General features: G+C 30.9%; 1 protein-coding gene across 1 annotated transcript in view; it reads right to left on the minus strand.

Annotated features, from left to right (window-relative positions):
- LOC119837964 (5-hydroxytryptamine receptor 1-like) overlaps window positions 1–18,770 on the minus strand; it is a 95,932-nt gene extending 77,162 nt beyond the window's left edge. The window contains exon 1 of the mRNA XM_038363762.1: window positions 18,473–18,770. The gene's annotated coding sequence lies outside the window, so the exon portion shown is untranslated. The remainder of the gene's footprint in view (window positions 1–18,472) is intronic.
- Between the last annotated feature and the right edge of the window lie 1,452 nt (window positions 18,771–20,222).

A 20,222-nucleotide genomic window follows, 5' to 3' on the forward strand; every position in this document is an offset into this window, starting at 1 on the left:
GTGATTGAATGACAGCTTAATGTATGATTTGACATGATAACATAACAACAAAACAATATTTTGTAAACGGTTTTTGTGTGATACTATCTATCGCAATAGATTATATGTGTATTTATTAAACACAATCATGCATTTGTCATCAAATACATGTAACGACACGATATATATAAAGACATAAATATTCATAATCCAATGTTATATAAACATATCAAGTTCGTTGTGAGATAAACTAAATAAAACAATGATTATTGTAAATGAGGCTGTGATTCCAAAAAAAGCAAGCTTAAATTTACACTGATAAACTTTAAGTACTTGTATAAAGATGTTTTTTAGAAAATATGTTATTTCTATAAATCGGATGTCATGATTTATCTAAGTGTCTCTAAAAATGAACTTCCGAATCGATGTAAAAGCATACAATTTTATTTTAATAGCAATCATTTATGTTGCAATTTAATTCTTTAATGCTATGAGATGCTATGAGATGCCCTGCTAAGTCTATCTCGTTAAAACTTATTAAAACAAGTTGTATTTTTTTCTTAAAATCCACAATTTGAAATATATGAAAAAGGGTACAGAAAGTTTGAAAATTACAAGACGTCCTTTAAGAGCGTCTACAGAAAAGCCATGTATCCGTGAGTTGAATAAAGACATATCTATGGCAAAAGACGGCGTGACAATATAAAGTGTAGGGGTACTGCTATAGTATAATATACTATCTTTCCGACCGCCGCTTCGCCTGCATAGTCAAAGGCAAACCCGCATTCCTGTTTCCGTGAGATTTCCGGTATGAAAACTATTCTATGACCTTTCTTCGGTCTCAAACCATCTTTGCACCAAATCTATTTAGTGATTTAGGAGGGAAGAAGAGACCGACAGATAGGCAGAGTTACTTTCGTATTTATAATTTAAGTAAGGATAGTATCAATAATATTTAGTATACTAATTGTTTTATAAATTCAATCGAATCATTAATCTCACCTAACCTCTTACATGATCTGAGGTAATCGAAAATACCTGCTATAGTGTATACAATAAACCATTGCTATCACCCGATAGGGGATTCCGCAGACCATTTACAGGTAACTGCGTCTCATTTTATGTACTTATACAATGCTGTGATCCTGAGCCTTTATTGTTATCGATAGAAGGGGACGATTTCTGTCGTTTATCTATGCTATAATCTTTTAAATCTTAAAGCAAGTGAAATTGTGTAAAATTACGTTTATAAAAATACATTTGTATTTTCTTATAATTAATTGTAAATTGGTCCTCGACACAAACCTAAAGTATAATATAAATAGTCTAAAAATTAATAACCATATACGTAAGATATTTTATATTTCACCTTCCAGTTATTTCAGAGGGAATAAAGAAACGATGGTATAATTATTGATTAAAGAGTTGATAATTTGCTTTCAATATTTGTCCGTCTCTAGAAACGAACGCACTAGTAGAAAGACACTACTGACATGAGTTTCAATTTCTATATTTCCGAATGCTACTTACATTTGCGTCTTTTATACATAGAATATCAATATACCGAGTAGACATTGAGATTCCCTCGAGTAAAGGATACAAAAGATATATAACTTCTGGCCAGCCATAAAATCCTCAATATAAAATTGTATTGTAACTTTCAAACAACGATAAAACTGTTGAAATTTCCCACGAGATACAGATTTTCATACGTTGCTCATTCCATTAATGTTAAAAAATATGACGGAACTGTGTGCGTGCGTGTATGTACAGACACACACTTTGGCCTGGGTAGCTTCCGTGCGAATTACATTTTCACCCCCGACGCAAAAAGAGGGATATTACAAGTGACCGTGGCTATGAAACTATGAAACGTATAAAACAAATTCGATGAGGCTCATTTTTTTCTAAAGTCATTTTCCTTGCGGTGCTTCTTAGCTATGCTTGGGAATAATCGATACCGAAGAGAACGATCAGCAGCTTCATGTAGGTTTAAAATTTTAAATATAAAAACAAACCAGCACAAAAAGTAAAAAGCAAACGAATAATACCAATTAATTGCCCTTCTATATTGAGGTACATAATATTGCAAGTGTTGCCACGTCAGCCGTAGTAGATATTAAAAAAGATAAATATAACAGCGTTTTAAGCAAACTTTGTTATAATTTGATTATGTAGAAAAAATGGATACATAAATGATGGTAACATCCGATACTTAGCGAACACACAAATTAAACATTTAAGATAAAAATCACCGGATGTCGGTAAATTTGTTACTTATAAATGTCGTAATTGACATATCGAAATTTTATCAATGCCTTTGTGAAATGTCTATTGAAATACAATCTACGTCAAATTGACAGCGCGGAATACAAACTTATATTCTCCTAGGTGCTTCCATGAAGTTTGCTCCTCATAAACAGTTAAATTTCATGGCAGAGCTGTGTGGCCTTAGCTTTAACTGTTTCTGTTTCTCAAGCAATAGGCGCTAAATGTCAACGAAACAAAATGTGAAACATACCTGCATTATTATCTATCAGAATGCGATCGCACTTGTCAAATGTATATTGATTAGCTACTGGAATCTTATTTTTAATCTGTGATAACCACTCATGCTTTAATCAATTTCGATATCTTTTACTTAAGATAACGTTTTACTGAAAATTCGTTACATTGAAGTATTTGTTTGGGGACAATAATTGAATTACTTGTACAAAAAATTTAATGTATTAAAATAAATGAGCAAAAAGTTACTTGACGTAACTTTTCATCATAGACCTGGGAGCAAAATATAACGAATCTTAGAAATAATCTATTTTACTAGCTGTTCGCCTCGGTTGCGGCCGTAGTACATATAAAGGATGTCCTCAGTGAAATTGCAGTTATTTAGGTAAAAGAATTTTTAAAATTGGCCCCTTTAGTTTTTGTCTTAAAACATTACAAACATTATTATTACGTTAGCTTATTAGCTAATTTGGACAAGGGAAATATCGATTATAGATATCTTTATTATATACTAACTGCGCCCCGAGGTTTCACGCGCGTAAGTACATATCCCGTAGGAATATCGGGATAAAAAGTTGCCTATATGTTATTCCACTTGTCCAGCTGTATACCAAATTTCATTGCAATCGGTTCAGTCGTTTTTGCGTGAAAGAGCAACAAACACACACACATCCTTACAAACTTTCGCATTTATAATATTAGTAGGATTACCTAGTAGGTATGAAACTTTGCAGGAAAAAGTTTAGATCGAGAGTCAAATAATAATACTTAACACCGGTACTGACATATTGTGTAAATAACACTTCAATCCAGACGCAATAAGTCATATTAATTGCGCAATTGACTCTTTCAATTTATTTCTGACTAGGTACATAGGCTGCGTTTTATGACTAAGGAATTTTACGTATGGATAAAGTATATTTTATTATGTTACAACGGCCTACTGAATTCCCCTGATGGTAAGCGATACCGCCGCCCATGAACATTCGCATTTGCCCTTCTAAATATGTCATAATTAGTAAGGTAATATAATTACATAGACCGGTATCATTACTTATTTTTTATTTACGTATGTATCAGTAGGTACATTGCAAATTCAATAAGATAAAAATATGTCTAACAAATAATAATTCACGTACCTAATTATCAAATAATGGACGAATAATAATCTATATTACAGGTTTAGAATAATAAAATGTCTAAAGATATAAGATTCGGCGTGTGTGTGGACGAAGTGTAATATAAAGTATAACATGATATATTTTAACTGACTTGAAATAAGGTGTTCTCAATTTGACTGTATTTTTGTGTCACGAGAAACATTAACATTTCAAATAAAAAAAAACATCATTATCGATTCACCCAGTTAAAACTTATGAGGTAACAAACAGAAGAAATACAGTAAAATTGAGAACCTCCTACTTTCCTCCTTCTCCTTTCAAGTCTGTTAAAAAAATTGGTCTAGTTCTCTCAATTTGCGGTTTAGTTTTTTGTTGTCGGCTTATATTACGTAGCACACAGAGATCTCTCATATTAAGGCAACGCACACAAGTGCATAAATACGTACACTTCTGAACTCAAAAGTAAATAATGTAGCATGCATATCAATTAATTATAATCTGTATAACAACAGACTATAATAATAAATTATTATGAAATCAATATTTTCAGAAGTATCAATTGTAAACGTATTATCACAATTATATTATAAGTACTTTTTAATGGCCTGATTGTAAATTACTTTTAAATTTCCTGTAGGTATTGCTTAAATAAATAAATCACTCATGTGAAGTCCCGTGTCCCCTAGTGGGGTATGGGGCAGACGATATGCATATGTTTCACTGATCGATTTTCTATTTGGACAAGTAGTTGATCAGCCTTCTGTGTCCTGTCGAACCGAGACATTTTATTTAATTGTCCATCAGGAATCGAACTATGCTTACGCGTTAACCACTGTACCAGACCGACATACCGTTGCCGGGCACTTGTGTAATAAATTAATACATTTTTCTTTTATCGCATCGCTTATAACATAGCGGTCGTGGTCATTATGTAATATCAGACTGGTACCAGCTGCACGGTGATCCATCTATCCCATTTTGTTGTGGGAGTTGAGCATGCATCGGCACGATATAGACCAGCTTGCACCAGGGAATGAACCACAAGCCCACAAGAAATCGGTGTGATTGTAATCAAGTAATAGTATTATTACTTCCAGCCCCCACATTATAAATAAGGTGGGAGCCAGAAGATTTACCTCTAAGCTTTTAAAGTCTGCAATCCATTTGCAGAGGCGTAAGGCCAGTTCTTATGCCGAGTATGGATTAAAAAAGCCATAAAATCTCTTTTCCCCGCTCTTTGCTTCAGTCGTGAAGCGCACCGCTAGCGGCGGTTTTGATATGGTCGGTCTACCGAATGACAGTCCCAGGCTCTAGTAGATTGTAAAATAGATAGAATTTAAAGAAATATCTCGTTTTAATTTGGTGTTCAAAATTGCTTCGAAATTACTTACGCAATATACAGACACGTTTGTAATATAGATAGATAGATATTCAGTCTCCCGATGACCACGCTCGCTGTAGTGTTCGAAACGTCGGGTTAATAATATAAATAATAAATCGCGTTTAAAATCCGTTAAAAAGTTTTTAATTTTTAATTTCTAAATAGATATTACTTATGAAAAGTGCTAGCATTGTTAATATTATAGTACTATTTTAAAAATACAAAATTCAATCGTTACATATTATTTTTATTGTATATACACAATATATAAAACAATTGCATTCATAAATCTGTTTGATATTGATGCTTTGCAGAGCATTATAACTGTGCCAACAAGTACCTAAATTATCTATTGTACAGTTATTTGGTTTAACAGAATTGCGTACATAAACATATCAACATAGTTATGATATAACGTTTCCATTTCATAGATCTGAATCATATAGCATATGCTATACATAGCAAGTACAATAAATATTAAACTAAAGGCACCTCCCAAGTTAACAAGACATTTACGATAATGTGTCAAAAGATAATTCAAGTGTGTACACTTGAAACACAGTCCTTCCTTAAGCATAATCGCGAACAAAATATATATATGAAAGACATGTTCCTTAGATGTTTCTAGAACAAAGTCCAATACCAGTATTAATTAAAGCATCCGCAATTAGCAATACCAGGCAATGAACATACATTGGTCGTATACATTGAACGCAAACAGTTTAACTGCACTTGGTGACAGTTTCAACAGTTACACAGAACACTATGCTATTACACGTAGCAACATATTATGCACTACCTACGCCCCGCGGTTTCACTCGCGTAAGTCGGTATCTCATAGGAATATCGGGATAAAAAGTTGCCTTCATGTTATTCCAGTTTTCCAGCTCTCTCAGTACCAAATTTCATTGCAATTGCTTCAGTAGTTTTTGCGTGAAAGAGTAACAAACACACACACATCCTTAGAAACTTTCGCATTTATAATATTAGTAGGAAGTAGGATTTTTGATTCTGGACCACTCACTTTAAGGCATTTTACATAAAAAAAACACGCTTTTAACTAATGTGGTCCCCTTAACATTTGTTTGCTTAAGATTTTAAGTCTGCGTTTCTTTAATCTTGTTAACAGGGTAACATGTTCCAGATCTTTGTTTCAGACATTTAATAACAAGTGTAACCACATCGAGAAAATGATTTGTAAATTTAAAGCTTTCTCGCTTACGCTTATATGCTTAGAAATAAAACATTTTTGTATAATTGTATGATATTTTATTTAGTAGACTTGCTATTTAACTTCAAAACGCGGGAAAACACAACGCTCTTTATTTAGGCAAAATTATATAGATAATATATAACATGAAATAACAGAATAAAAGTTGATAAAAACCTTGCGTCTAGAATTGTGTTTCTCATGAAATAAATTGAATGGTTTTATTATATTTTTTCAAAGAAACATCAAATCACAGGATAAAGCATTAATTATGTTTTTTTTTATTTTATCATATAAAATACTTATCATTTTTTCTCACTATATTAAGGTATTGTCAATATACTATTTCATTAATTGTATTTTTATTTACTACTTGAATCATTTGGAGATTAAAAATATTTTACATTTAATAATATAAAAAAGTGATAATATAGAGAGAACGATTCATAGATCACAATACAATGCAGCTAAAATTCAATTAAATATAACGGCAACACTGACTAAAATTAAATGTCAACGTCACGAAAAGCGGTCTGTCTATGATGCTCCATCGATTTTCTAATATTGAAGTATGTATTTCTTGGACATTTATTATCAATTCTTCAACATATATTATGTATATGTTTGTAGATATTTAGACAAGTACGTGATTAATTATTGTACATGGAAAATTGTAAAAACGTAAGAACATCGACTTTCTCATTACTCCGCCTGATTACATTTCGTGTATCCCTTGAGGGTACCCAGGGGGTTCGGCGGAACAGATTTTCGTGTCAGCTAATTCATCTTTCTGACATTTTATTGCTTGCAAACGATGATTTGTTGAATTTTTCTGTGTAAATTTGTTAGCAGACAAACTCAACATAAAATATCAATATTTTATGCAATTGTCATTTGGAAATCGTCTAGTTAGGTAGCTGAAATCTGTATAACTAACGTATAATTTTATGATTTTAAGACGGACAATGAACCCATTCAGACTTAATTGTCTTTAATTTTAAGTAGATTATACTGGAACATAAATTAAACCATTATTATAAACACTATTATAGCTAGCGTCTCTTAAACAATCGAAACTGGAAAGCCATATCAACTAAATCACGATTAAAATCCGTTATTACACCATTAATTTCCAATTCTTTTATGGAAACAAATATACAAAACAATACACGGGCATTAATGTCCCCGTATGAATCAAGGCGGCAATCAATTATTCATTTTATTCAGAAACGTAATTTACAAATAAAATAAAACATGAAACACAGAGATACGGTTTTCGCATCATGATTGCAATATTGCAATATCAACGAGTGCTCATATTTGTTGCTTTGTCGAGTGTCTATTCGCCATCGTAAAAAAACCTTACGTATATGTATTATATTATAACAATATCAAAATGTCTCAGTTTTAAATTCGTTCATTTTACTGTCGATATAACTATTAGATTTTCATTTACTTATTTATTTATTTACACTTTATTGTGCTGGCATACACAACGCATCCTTAAAATAAATATCTTAAAACTAAACCAGCACAGCGGGCGGCCTTATCACCAAAGATATCAACCAACTGTGAAAAAGTAATATATAAAGAGGAGGTAGGCTTGAAGTATATAAATACATGAATATACTCATATAAACGTATTATATAACATACATAAGTACATATAAATTAAATAAATATAATTTTAGATACATATATGCATTAGTAAAAGATATGAATTCAATCAAAAACTAAAAGTAAGAAAGTATACTTAATTAAAATAAAGAAATATAATAAAATAAAAATAGACAGAAAACAATTATACAAATAAATTACTTTATTCAATTTTTATAATAACAACTAGCTGACCCGGCAAATGCTGTTGTGCCTTACTCTTATTATTCTTATAATTTAAGTATATGAGAGATATATATGATATTTGTATACACATATTTAGTTTACAAAAAAGTAAAACAGAACTCGCTTAAATATTTAACAGAATTAAAAAAGAACCAAATTATTTCACTTGCTGCTTGTGTAAAGGAAGGTTTGTAAAGAAAGAAGGAAGCATCGGTTGCACACAAAAATAACAATAGGTACAGGTGAAATATATAATAATTATAGAAGCGTGTTAATACATAAGTCGCCCATGAAGCTGATTCCTATGAATATGAATAATGAACAATCAGCTGTTTTCCAGCCTCACATTCCCACAAAACAATAAATAAGCAGTAAAGTAACTTCAGAAAGTTCAAACGAAACGTGTTGTTATTGCAAAACTGGAATTGTGGGATTATTGAGACTATATTTTGATATTCATATACCTATGGGTAGCAGGTAATAAAACATTGATAAAAAGTAATTTATTCAAAAGAATTATACCTTCAAATCTTTATTACTTTTATCATGCTTAGATTTAAATGAAACTAGCGGTATTGTGTATCCTAATGCATTAAGTATCGCATAAATATCCAAAGATAAAAGCATTTTTAATATATCGGTCCAGTAGATTCTGAGATTAGCACGTTCAAACAAACAAACTTTTGAGCTTTATATTTATCGTATTGATAAAGTTGATTACACTTGCCCATAAACAATTTTAATAGTACGAGTTAACAATTATACATATTAAATAAATTTCCTATATTACACATACGTACATGACATTCTAGTATCGATTTCAATGATATATATGTGAAACTAATCAGCCTAAAAGATAGCAGACGAAAATGTTTCATCGAAACAGTTTATATGTACCTACGTATATATAGTCGGTGATAGTCAAGCAGATAAATTCACCTCAAATTAAACAATGTGTTTAATCCGCAACATCAACCTGTTCCGTTTACCTAGATTTAGGTAACCCGATTAGCGTTTAATAATTATATATCATCTTGTGTGACTAAGTGGTTATTTAATTAGTAGCGCCGTGTTAAGACTAGATAGGGAAATATGCTTTTATATTATGGACTAGCTTATGCCCGTGGCTTCGCACGCATTAGCAATTTAATTGTAAAATGTTATTATACATATCCTCTTGAATCGCTCTATATATTAAAAAAAAATATCATCAAAATCCGTTGCGTAGGTTGAAAGATATAAGCATATATGCAGACGCGGGGAGCGATACTATGTAGTGATGAAGAAAACGTTCCTTAAACGGTAGCATTTACAAAAAGAATCGCAGTTTTCGCTTACTCTGTTAAAAAACGAATATATTTTCATCTTTTAATCTGCCTGTGCCAGATTTTAATCTGGCGTTTGAGTTCAAAGATCTTGTTAAAAGTTCATTTTAATGCCAAATCCTATTGATATTATAAATGCGAAAGTTTGTAAGGATGTGTGTGTGTTTATTGCTCTTTCCCGCAAAAACTACTGAACCGATTGCAATGAAATTTGGTACGCAGACAGCTGGACAAATGGAATAACATATAGGCAACTTTTTATCCCGATATTCCTACGGGATACGGACTTACACGGGTGAAACCGCGGGGCGCAACTAGTCTATAATATTATACGACCATCTCATAACAGATAGCCCAATATAAGGCAGTCAACAGCAGTTTTAATTAAAAAAATAAAATACAATTCACTATTGTTTCATCATTACGTAAATCATGAGAAAAACTTATGACCGGTTTCGATGTTAAAATAATAGGAGTCGTTTTTATATGCTGTAAGTACTATAATTATTACTAAATACAAAAACTTCTCGTTTTTTTCTCAACAAGGCTTTATAAAAAATCACATTAGTCATATTTTTTATAATTGTTCAGTTTACCATTAATATTTCTAGGCAACAAAAAAAACATTTGAGATTTTTATGGTAGTGTTCATATATTTCTTCAAACTAAAGAAGGTTCATAGGAATGCAAGCAATTGCAATAAAATTGTGATAATCAAATGTCAAACAATTACGCGTTGCCATGATAACGCGATAATCAAACAAACATACGTATTCTCTTGTTAATGTCATACCAAATCCAATAATTCAACATTGAATGTACTAAATATGTTTGATGTTCTATGTCAGGGTTCGAGCAATGTGTTCTGATACAAACACTAATAATTTTATATTTTATTTAAATAATTGTTAAAGGTTCAAACGTTCAAAAAGTACAATTATTATGAGGTCAGGAGGTCGATGCATACAGTATTTATCCATTCCTACATTTACATTAAATAACAGAAAATAAATAATAATACATGATACATAATGTAACCTAATATGTGTATAGACTTGTTTGCGCTTGTTATAATTATGAATTACGCGAATGGCTAGTTTCCCATCCCTTTTAGGATAATTTAGAATACCTACTTCGTTACCTAAAGTTGAAGGTAAACACTTTAATTCGAATTCATTTAGGTTCAATTGTAGACACGAGCCCAAGTTAGTACCTACCAAAATAGATTACGAATTTTGAATCAAGTAGGTAGAACAAGTTATGATTTTTTCTACACTATTATAAAGAGGGAAAAATTGTATTTTTTGTTTTTTTTATTTGTTTGTAATGGATAAACTCAAAAACTACTGGACCGATTTTAAAAATTCTTTCTCCATTAGAAAGCTGCAACTTGAGTGACATAGGCTATATATGTACCACGGATGAACTGCTAATATAATATAGAAGTCATAGGCCGTGGCATAGACTGTTGGCTTGCTTAGACCTTAGAACCTAGTGGCTTGCATTCTACCTACTGACTCGCTACGCACCAAGTGCGCAGTGCGGCTAGCCACGATAATTTTATATCGTTTCTTTACTGCTCGCTACTAGCCGGTTGTTTTCCATTATTGCCCAGCGCATTCAATATAAAAGTGAAAATTGTTCTGAAAATAATACAGTTTAAAGGTAAATTGTAGTTATAAGTAAAAATATAAAAAAAAAAACAAATACCAATTTTTTGTGAGTAGAGAGACTGAACCTTTGCAGGAGATCCGATAATTTTCTTTGTCAAACAACTTCGTCATAAGGATGTTTCATACATAATTGATTGCCTATCAAGTTGGCAAGCTGTCGACACGAAACTGAATAATTTAAACTCCAATGACGTGTTTTATTTCATATTGAACCGATCTGGCGACGTTACTGGATTCATTTAAATGTATCATTACGTGACGCGAAAATATAGAAGTCCTCTCCTTATCCCTTACCCCAAAAAGCGGGCAACGCATTTTCAGGTCTGAGCCTCTGCGAATGTTCATGGGCGGTGGTATCAGTTGACCGCATACAAAAAAATATCCTATCGATTCGTCCATTCTTGTAAATAGCTATGGGAATTTTATTGCGCTTATTTCTGATGGAATTGTGTGAGCATTTATACTCAAGAAATCGTTTGAAATTAAATCAACAGATAAATAGCTTATGTATTTGCAAAGCAAAAAAACTGAAACTGTTTAATCTTTTTGGGAATGTTATACTGTTATTTTCGTGTTTAATTAAGTTTAGTCTTATAGTTATTATATTAGTATTACTTACACTCGTTTTAGTACCTGGTAATCACCACTGTAAAAAACGGAAGATTTTACCATAATAAGAAGAATCGTTTTCTTAGTCGTGAAAATAAATATTTTCGTCTGCAGCAAACGACACTTTGTCTGATGAAACAATAATAGGATCACATTTATTTAAATGGGGAAGTCACAATTATTTAAATTTATCACCATTTGTTTTATTGGATACTTTAAAGGAATTGTTAAATTATACTTTACAAGAGTCAGGTGAGACTATTATCTTAACTTACGTAAAGTTGGAATGCGAATATATTGCATAGTAATATCATATCCTAGTAATATAATAAATGGGAAAGTTTGGGAGGATGGTGATGGATCATGTACGTGTATGTATGTTTATTACTTTTTTATGCAAAAACTACTGAACCGATTTCAATGAAATTCGGTACACAGATAGCTGGACAACTAGAATAACATACAGGAAACTTTTTATTCCGATATACCTACAGGATACAGACTTACGCGGGTGAAATAGTTGTTACATAAGTGACATAGACAGTTTTTATAAACTCATAATTTTATAAGTTACTTTCATCAACAGTTATGATATATTATGAAAATACAAGACACCAAAATACAACATTTAAGGTAGTCTAGCTTTCGGCTCGCTTAGTCAAAGAAAATATCCTATGTCCTTCTATAGCCGCCTAGGTATTTCCAGAAACAAAAAGCAAATCATAAAATGACTCAGTTTCACAAAAAAGAAAGACAAACAAAAAAACAAACACACTTTCACATTTCAATAATATAATATTTGTTGCAATTGTATATAAACTTACTGACTTTTTGAAAAATAAACATTTAATTTTTATCAATTGTTACGTAACTAGTTTGAATAAAACACGAGTCAAACTAAAACTATTGCGACAATTAGAGTTGTGTTTAAATCGTTTATTGTTTTAAATTACTTTCAGACAGATGTAATCCCACAAAATCGTAGGGAAGTTACGACTACAATGACTACTACGAATTGTTCCAAGTAGCACTTGAAATAAAACTAGAAACAAAATGCCCCTAGCCAGTTACAAGATACGTAGAACGCGATGTAGTAACTAAAAACTATACCTAGGTACCTAAAAATTAGTCCCATATAATTTGGAGCTTATTGCTAGTAAGAAATCCATTTCCCCCTCATATAACTCAATGCCTGCAGGTGTTAAAACAGTTTCTATCACCAAACATAGCTAAGGAACATAAATAGATAAGAATTTATATCAAAAAACAATACTCAAATCTATCCATCAAGAGCCGTGCCAGACACACACGGCCACTGATAGCTGCTTCTATGTTACAAAGATTCACGTATATACCTCCCCTAGCCTGAGTTAAAATACCAAGTTAATGTACTCAACAACAAACATTCAATTTGTAAAGTTTGGATACGCATCGTATACCAAAACTTTTGGTTTGATCGTATTTGAGTTCGTACACCCGGAAACAGTCGTGATAAGTGCGAAACTTGTATAATACATTTACATTATTGTATTTAAATTTTTGTAACAATAAAAGAATAACTTGAATACGATTCCAATTGTACTTTGAACATCTGTTTAAATATCAATGTTGAAAATGTGGGAATAAAATAATATTAATCGGTGAATATATAACGTCATTAATAGGTCCAACATAATTTTTACCATTTGTGAAAGTAAAGAAAGCTATTGTGTACGTTTGATGAGACTGAGATATTGTTTAAGCAAACTTTTTTGTTACAGTTAAACTTAAGTGTACAATTAAACGAATTTACCTAAAGTGAAGTTCTGTTGTAATCGTACTAATGGTCTTGGATCAAGTTGCAGACTATGCGGATGATGTGATATTACTTATAAATCAAAGAGATCATCTTTTACCAAGCCAGGAGTACCTATTGTACCTAACAGAAAATTTTAATAACAGCGTTCCGAATACAATTCGAACATTATATTTTAACTCGAATTTTTTAGGAATATGGAAAGCTGTAGAGTATCATTGTTCTTGTTCTATCATGATAAAAACTATTGAACTGATTTCAATCGGTCATTTGGCGGGAACTCGGTATGCAGATACCTAGTTAATGGCTCGGAATAACACACATTTACGAGTAGCTAACATGCTCCACGCTGATTTTAGTTGGTTTAATATTGGGTGATACAAGTAAATAAAATGAAAGAATTTCATCGTCATTGAAAATGTATTTTCTACGTATTGTTTTAAAAATTAGACGTAAAACCGATCATAAAGTCCAAAATTTTATTATCATTCACAATAAGAATTTTTATTATGATTTAAGCACTGACCAGATAAAAATATTTTTATCAATGGACGCGATTATCAATACCCGTTTATTGGATATCGTTTTGGATTAGTTATCTTTTGATTATTTATTTGTTCGTATTATATTATCCATAAATGCCAATTCCGGTTATAAAATTTTTATTGTTGTCTGCGTTTGATTATAAGTATCTAGATATTTAGTTATTTAAATAAACATATTATTCATATGATATACAATTTATGTAAACGAATGGAATATTTATAGCATTAGGTACTTTTGATAACTTATTAAGTGGGAATGTATGTTGTACAGCTATATCCTATACTTTATATTGTTATCTACTTCTTAATAGTACTGCTTTCAGTACAAATCAGTTCCAATTAATTTTATATATTTTAAAATAACACTCTAAATCTTAGTGAGTTGTATCCGAATCAATTATAATGATTTAATGATTAAGATACTGTACCTTACTGTAGCGAGTTCAATATTACCTATACCGAGGAACATATTTATTTCATAATATTTTATCAAGGAATTGTAACTATGGGTATTCAAAATACAATGGCATTTTCGATTATAAGATTATCATGTCATATTTCTCTTGAGATTGTATTATATGACAAATAAATAACGATTTTTAAAATACTGAATATTGAAATTGATACATCATGATCAAATATTTGGGAACATAAAGTGGGAAATTGTTAGATCTTTTAGTGATTTTACTTTCTTTCTTAAGTCTATAGAAATTCGTGAGTTAAAAATGGGGACATTATTGAAAACTTACATCGATTTTTAAAACTTCGTTTAGAAATATAAAGCAGTTACAAAAATATTTTTTTTAATTTATTTTACATTAAAAGAGATTTTTTTTCATATATTTACGGAAAACCTTTTACTGACTAGACAAAAATCTTTAAGACTTGTTTTTATCACCTGGTCTGATTAACGTTCCGACAAATTTAAAAGCGATTTGTTTTATACCTAAATAAGTCAGTAGTTATTTACATTTAGGTATCAGCTGCATTCAAGGATATAGGATAATATATTTCTCAAAGAAATTAAAGTGCTTGTTTAGGATACAGTCAAATTTTTTTAAACAAAAGCAATGCGCAACTAAAATAACTAAAACCTAAAATATATAACTATACTATAAGTGAAATATGATATACAAATACACCCAGTTTACTTTTAATAAATATAATTGAAGATGTAAACATAAATCTATACGGCCGAGCAAATAAAAACATCCATTTTATAGATTTAAGCTGGAGATGATACGTACCTAATCCATATAGCGTTGGACTTTTAAGTTAAGAATATATATTCCTACAACAAAGTCTAGCATAATTTAAGCATAACTTAAATGTCAAAATTTTCTTCTTCGTTCATGATAATGCAATAGTTGTACCTATAGGGACACTAATGCCAAAGGGGCTTCAATCTGAACATAATAGTTTAAGAGAACGCTTCACTAAATGCGAACTAGAGGAGAAATATGTTTGTAAGCGTACTAAGTAACTATTACATATAATCTGTGCTGTTACTGCTATTAATAATTGACTACTACGTATAAGTGTTACATATTATTAAACGAGCTGCGCCCCGCGGTTTCACCCGCGTAAGTCCGTATCCGTACGTAATAACATATATTGCCTATATGTTTTCCAATGATTCAGCTATCTACGTAATAAATTTCATTACAATCGGTTCAGCCTTTGCGTGAAAGAGCAACAAACACATACTTCCTTGCAAACTTTCGCATTTCTAATATTAGTAGGATTTATCCAAAGCATAAAAACCACATTATATTCCTCCTGTTCAACAAAAAACCCCAATTGATTCTTGAAATAAACATTAAACGACAGAACATCAATAACATTAAATAAAATACGTACATTAAATTCATAATCAACTCAGTAGGTACATACGTTTGAGCAAATAAAAAAGTGTTTATCATACAATATTTGTTTTTCACTATTGTCTTTGTTCTACGTCAATATGTATTATGCGACGTTTTTAATATTTTGATATTCTACGTGACACAATGTGTAGGTATAAGCTGCAAATTTCTATTTATAAGTGTGGTCCGCCAGCCAGGTGCAAAATTTTTTCAATCATTTCCTCCGGACAGATAACTTATAATACTATTAAGAATAGAATCGATTGCTCGAATACATGAATTCGATTACTCGAGACATTTTGTGACGTCATAAGTGTGAATTGATACGAATTAATAATCTAAGTCAAGAAATAAAGTTTGTATTTAAATTTATTGTTTGATATAAATAAAATAAACCATTATTGAAATGCGAAAAATTGTTTCTTATTAAATCGTATCATTCCAGTGACATTTGACACAGAGAGGTCATTGTCTATCCTATTTTTAGTTGAATCGCAACATCCTAGTAATCCTACTCCTACTAATATTATAAAGGCGAAAGTTTGTAAGGATGTGTGTGTGTTTGTTGCTCTTTCACGCAAAAACTACTGAACGGATTGCAATGAAATTTGGTACGAAGATAGCTGGACAACTGGAATAAGATATAGGCAACTTTTTATCCTGATATTCCTACGGGATACGGACTTACGCGGGTGAAACCGCGGGGCGCAGGTAGTAGGTACATGATAAAATACGTGTGGGAATCGTTACGCATCGCGAGCTGCAGATGCGGTGGTAGGTTCCGCGTTCAGAGGCCTTGACAGAACGTAATTTTTTTTTACAGCCACTTCCTCCGACTCGAAAATTTGTCAAACGGAAGAAAATGAATGATTTTACAACGGACTTGAAAAGTCAACTCACTAACGGAGATGGAGCTTACGGGCATCATGCTTAATGATATATTTATCTTAAGCATTGTACGTGCAATATAATTATTCAACCCGCAAGAAATTGGTTATAAAAGTTGTTGACTCTTGGATATTATACACTTGGATATTAATTTGGCATACAGTACAACACAGCGGGAAAATATGAAATTAATAATTATTAAGAGATAAATCGAAAAAAGATTATAGTATCACAAAAGTAACGAACTCTACAACTCGTATCTAATTACGTATAAGTACCCACTAAAAAAAATAAAAGATAAATGATGTATTCAATACATTTTAAAACTTTTAAATGCCTCATATTTACTTTTTAAATAGTAATTACGCAATTGCTAACCAGTACTAAAGTCTAAAATATTAAAAAATAAAATTAATATGTAGACACGTATACATATAGAGTAGGTATCTTTTGACAAGTGAGGCGGAATGTTGCCAGTTTTTTTTCTTTTCTTACATCTAAAATAAAGGGTCGTTGCGCTAAATCTTGAAAATGTGTTGTCGCGACTACGAAAGCACTATTTTAAAAAATGATTTGACTCATGAGCTTAACGGAATTTTTTTTATTTTTATTTATTTCAATAAGACAAGTTTGAAAAATCCTAACAAAGGCATTATTACGTTACAGATGTTTTCCATTTTGAACAGTACAATTATTTTAGTAGTAATGCACATCGAAAATTTTAAGTACTGTCCAACAAAGTAATTTGAGTAGAAATGCGCTATTTTTCGATTTGACTATTCATATAAATTTATAATGTCAAGTTTCCTATTTAAATTGAAAACATTTGAAGATTCAATCAATGTTTTACCCAACTGCAAAGTGACAAAAATAGATTATTATTATAAATTATATTTTTCCTCCTTCCTTCTATTTATTGTTTGGGAATTTATGAACTTTTGAATTTTGAGTGATGTCCTACGAAGTTATGGCGTCCGGTAATCGTTCACGGCTGAAGGGAATTCGATAACATTTTTAGCAAGGATAGATCACATTCATGAAATGCGAGTGAAGCCACAAGTTGAAGCTACAAATGTCTGTAGTGTTTTTAAAATAATTTGGCACCAAAACATTATACAGGAAAAGACAGCGTTATATAGGTATTTACGAAAACGTGAATTTTGAATAATATACATTTATATTATGTTAACAATGTGAACAATTTTCCATCCATTGTATAAATTTAAACAATTTGGAAGCTAAATATAATTAAAATTCGAAGAGTGATAATAAATTAATGGAGGCAAGATAAGCTTTTATGTTAATCATATTATAAAAATATCTTTAAATAAATAATGAAACATTCACAAAAATCTATTCCAGACGACATTTATTGATTATTAATAAATTCTCTAGTCTCTTATAAAAAAACGCTTTAATATTTTTAATTCAATCGTTATTATTCTAAATGGCAAGAGTTGACAAAATTTATTATGTACATTTTAAATTTGTATAAAAAGAAACGTCTCAAATCGACAAATTAAAGAAAACCTTTTGTATGTAATCCAAAATATCTATGGAAAATAATAATATTGCAATAATTATCTACAAATATATAACTATAAGATAGTGGCGTATATGTTATCTTAAAAATAATAGGTATTTGGGTCATTTAAAAATGTTTTGACGGTTGTACTAATTTTGTCATACTACTTATAAATTTATTGAAATAGGAATGAAGCAAAAAGTACTTACTTATGTTGATGAAATACTGTAATTATTTATGATTAATGTCACTAAATCCCATATAATAGTCACAACAAAAATTGCCAAACCACGAACTTCCGTTAAAAAAAAACTAAACACTTTAAACACAGTTTAATCAACGCGTTGTCTTTTTTTAAATATTTACGTCACTATTTATTACAATTGTCACCAAAACAACACTTCACGAAAGTAAAAAATAAATTTACATGGAGTCATTTTTGAATATTTACGTTCGCATCCATCGAACGCGCTCGCGACGGGCGTCAATACATCTCAACAGCATGAATTTCGCGGCTCGACTGCCGTTTTCTGGTTGGTCGAGGCAGGCGGCGAACGGCTAGGTCAACGCGCACCTGTAGCTCTATCGCCGATTTCGCTATTTTGAAAATCGAACTTAAAAATGCGAATGCATTTTTTTTTAATTTCAGTTGAGCTAAGGAGGTTTGACTATTATAAAATTTATAAATGTTAGAAGTTACGGAGAACTCCCCAAATTAGTCGATTTTTAGGTGTACGTAGATATACTTTTAGAAATTGATATAAGCATGTACTTTAGACACCTAATATGGACTATAAAATTTTCTTTTAAAATAAAATATAATCTGCCCTTGTCAAAATCGCTAATTTCACTGGTTTTGTTAGTTTAATGTAATATATGTACACAATTTGGTATTCAAATTTTCCCGCAAATAATTTCTTACGAAAACTGACATTATTTTTAAGATTGACAGATGTGTAGCACATTGAATATATCAACACATGAGCAGCACTTTTACTATTGTATATTCCCTAAGGCCTAGTTTACACAACATATAAACTATTGTTAACATATTTATAAAAGAACGAAACGCGTAAGAGATGTTTGTTTAATAAAATATATTTTAGAATTATATTTTATAATTTTATTTTGATAACATTAGTATGAATGTACCACACCCCCACAAAAGATCAGCGTCAATTTAAAGTGTACAAATGCTACTGAGTTTCGTGCGATGAGTGGGGCAGTCGGAGGCCTATATTAATTTTCTTCACCTCTCTGATTGCTTTTTCTTCGTCAATCCTTTCCTTAACCTTTATCCTTTAAAGTGTAAGTATTAAACTGCAAACTTATAATTACTTTAATTCGTTAAATACAAATTAAATTTATTATTATTTTTTAATTCATACGTAAGCATATTTGTCTAAAGTTAATCAAATTTAACTATAATTCCAATTTCTGTGATAGCCCTAAGTAATTAATATATTAACAATATTGGGCCCATTCGTAGATTAATTTTAGAAAAGTGCATTGATTCACATGCATATATTACGATTACATTTATAATGGTTCCATATACTTATGATATAAAGTTAGATTCTACATCTACACTAATATTATAAAGAGGAAGAATTTGTATTTTTGTTTGTTTGTTTATAATGGATGAATCGGATTTCAAAAATTCTTACACCATTAGAAAGCTGCAACTTCACTGAGTGACAGGCTATATATGTACCACGGACAAAGCCGGGGCGAAAAGCTAGTACAATATAACTTCGTACATATTATATACGTGGTAGAGTTAATAGCACTTAAACAAAAAAGAACACAGCTGTCTGTTCGCTTAATACCAGATATAGCTGAGTTGAGCTATATAGTATAAGCTGAGCTATATATATAGCTATACTAGCTGCACCCGGCAAACGCTGTTCTGCCTTACTATTATCGTTTAGTGGTATGAAAAATAGATGTTAGCCGATT

The sequence above is a fragment of the Zerene cesonia genome, chromosome 29, assembly GCF_012273895.1.
Source record: "Zerene cesonia ecotype Mississippi chromosome 29, Zerene_cesonia_1.1, whole genome shotgun sequence".
NCBI classification, from domain to species: domain Eukaryota; kingdom Metazoa; phylum Arthropoda; class Insecta; order Lepidoptera; family Pieridae; genus Zerene; species Zerene cesonia.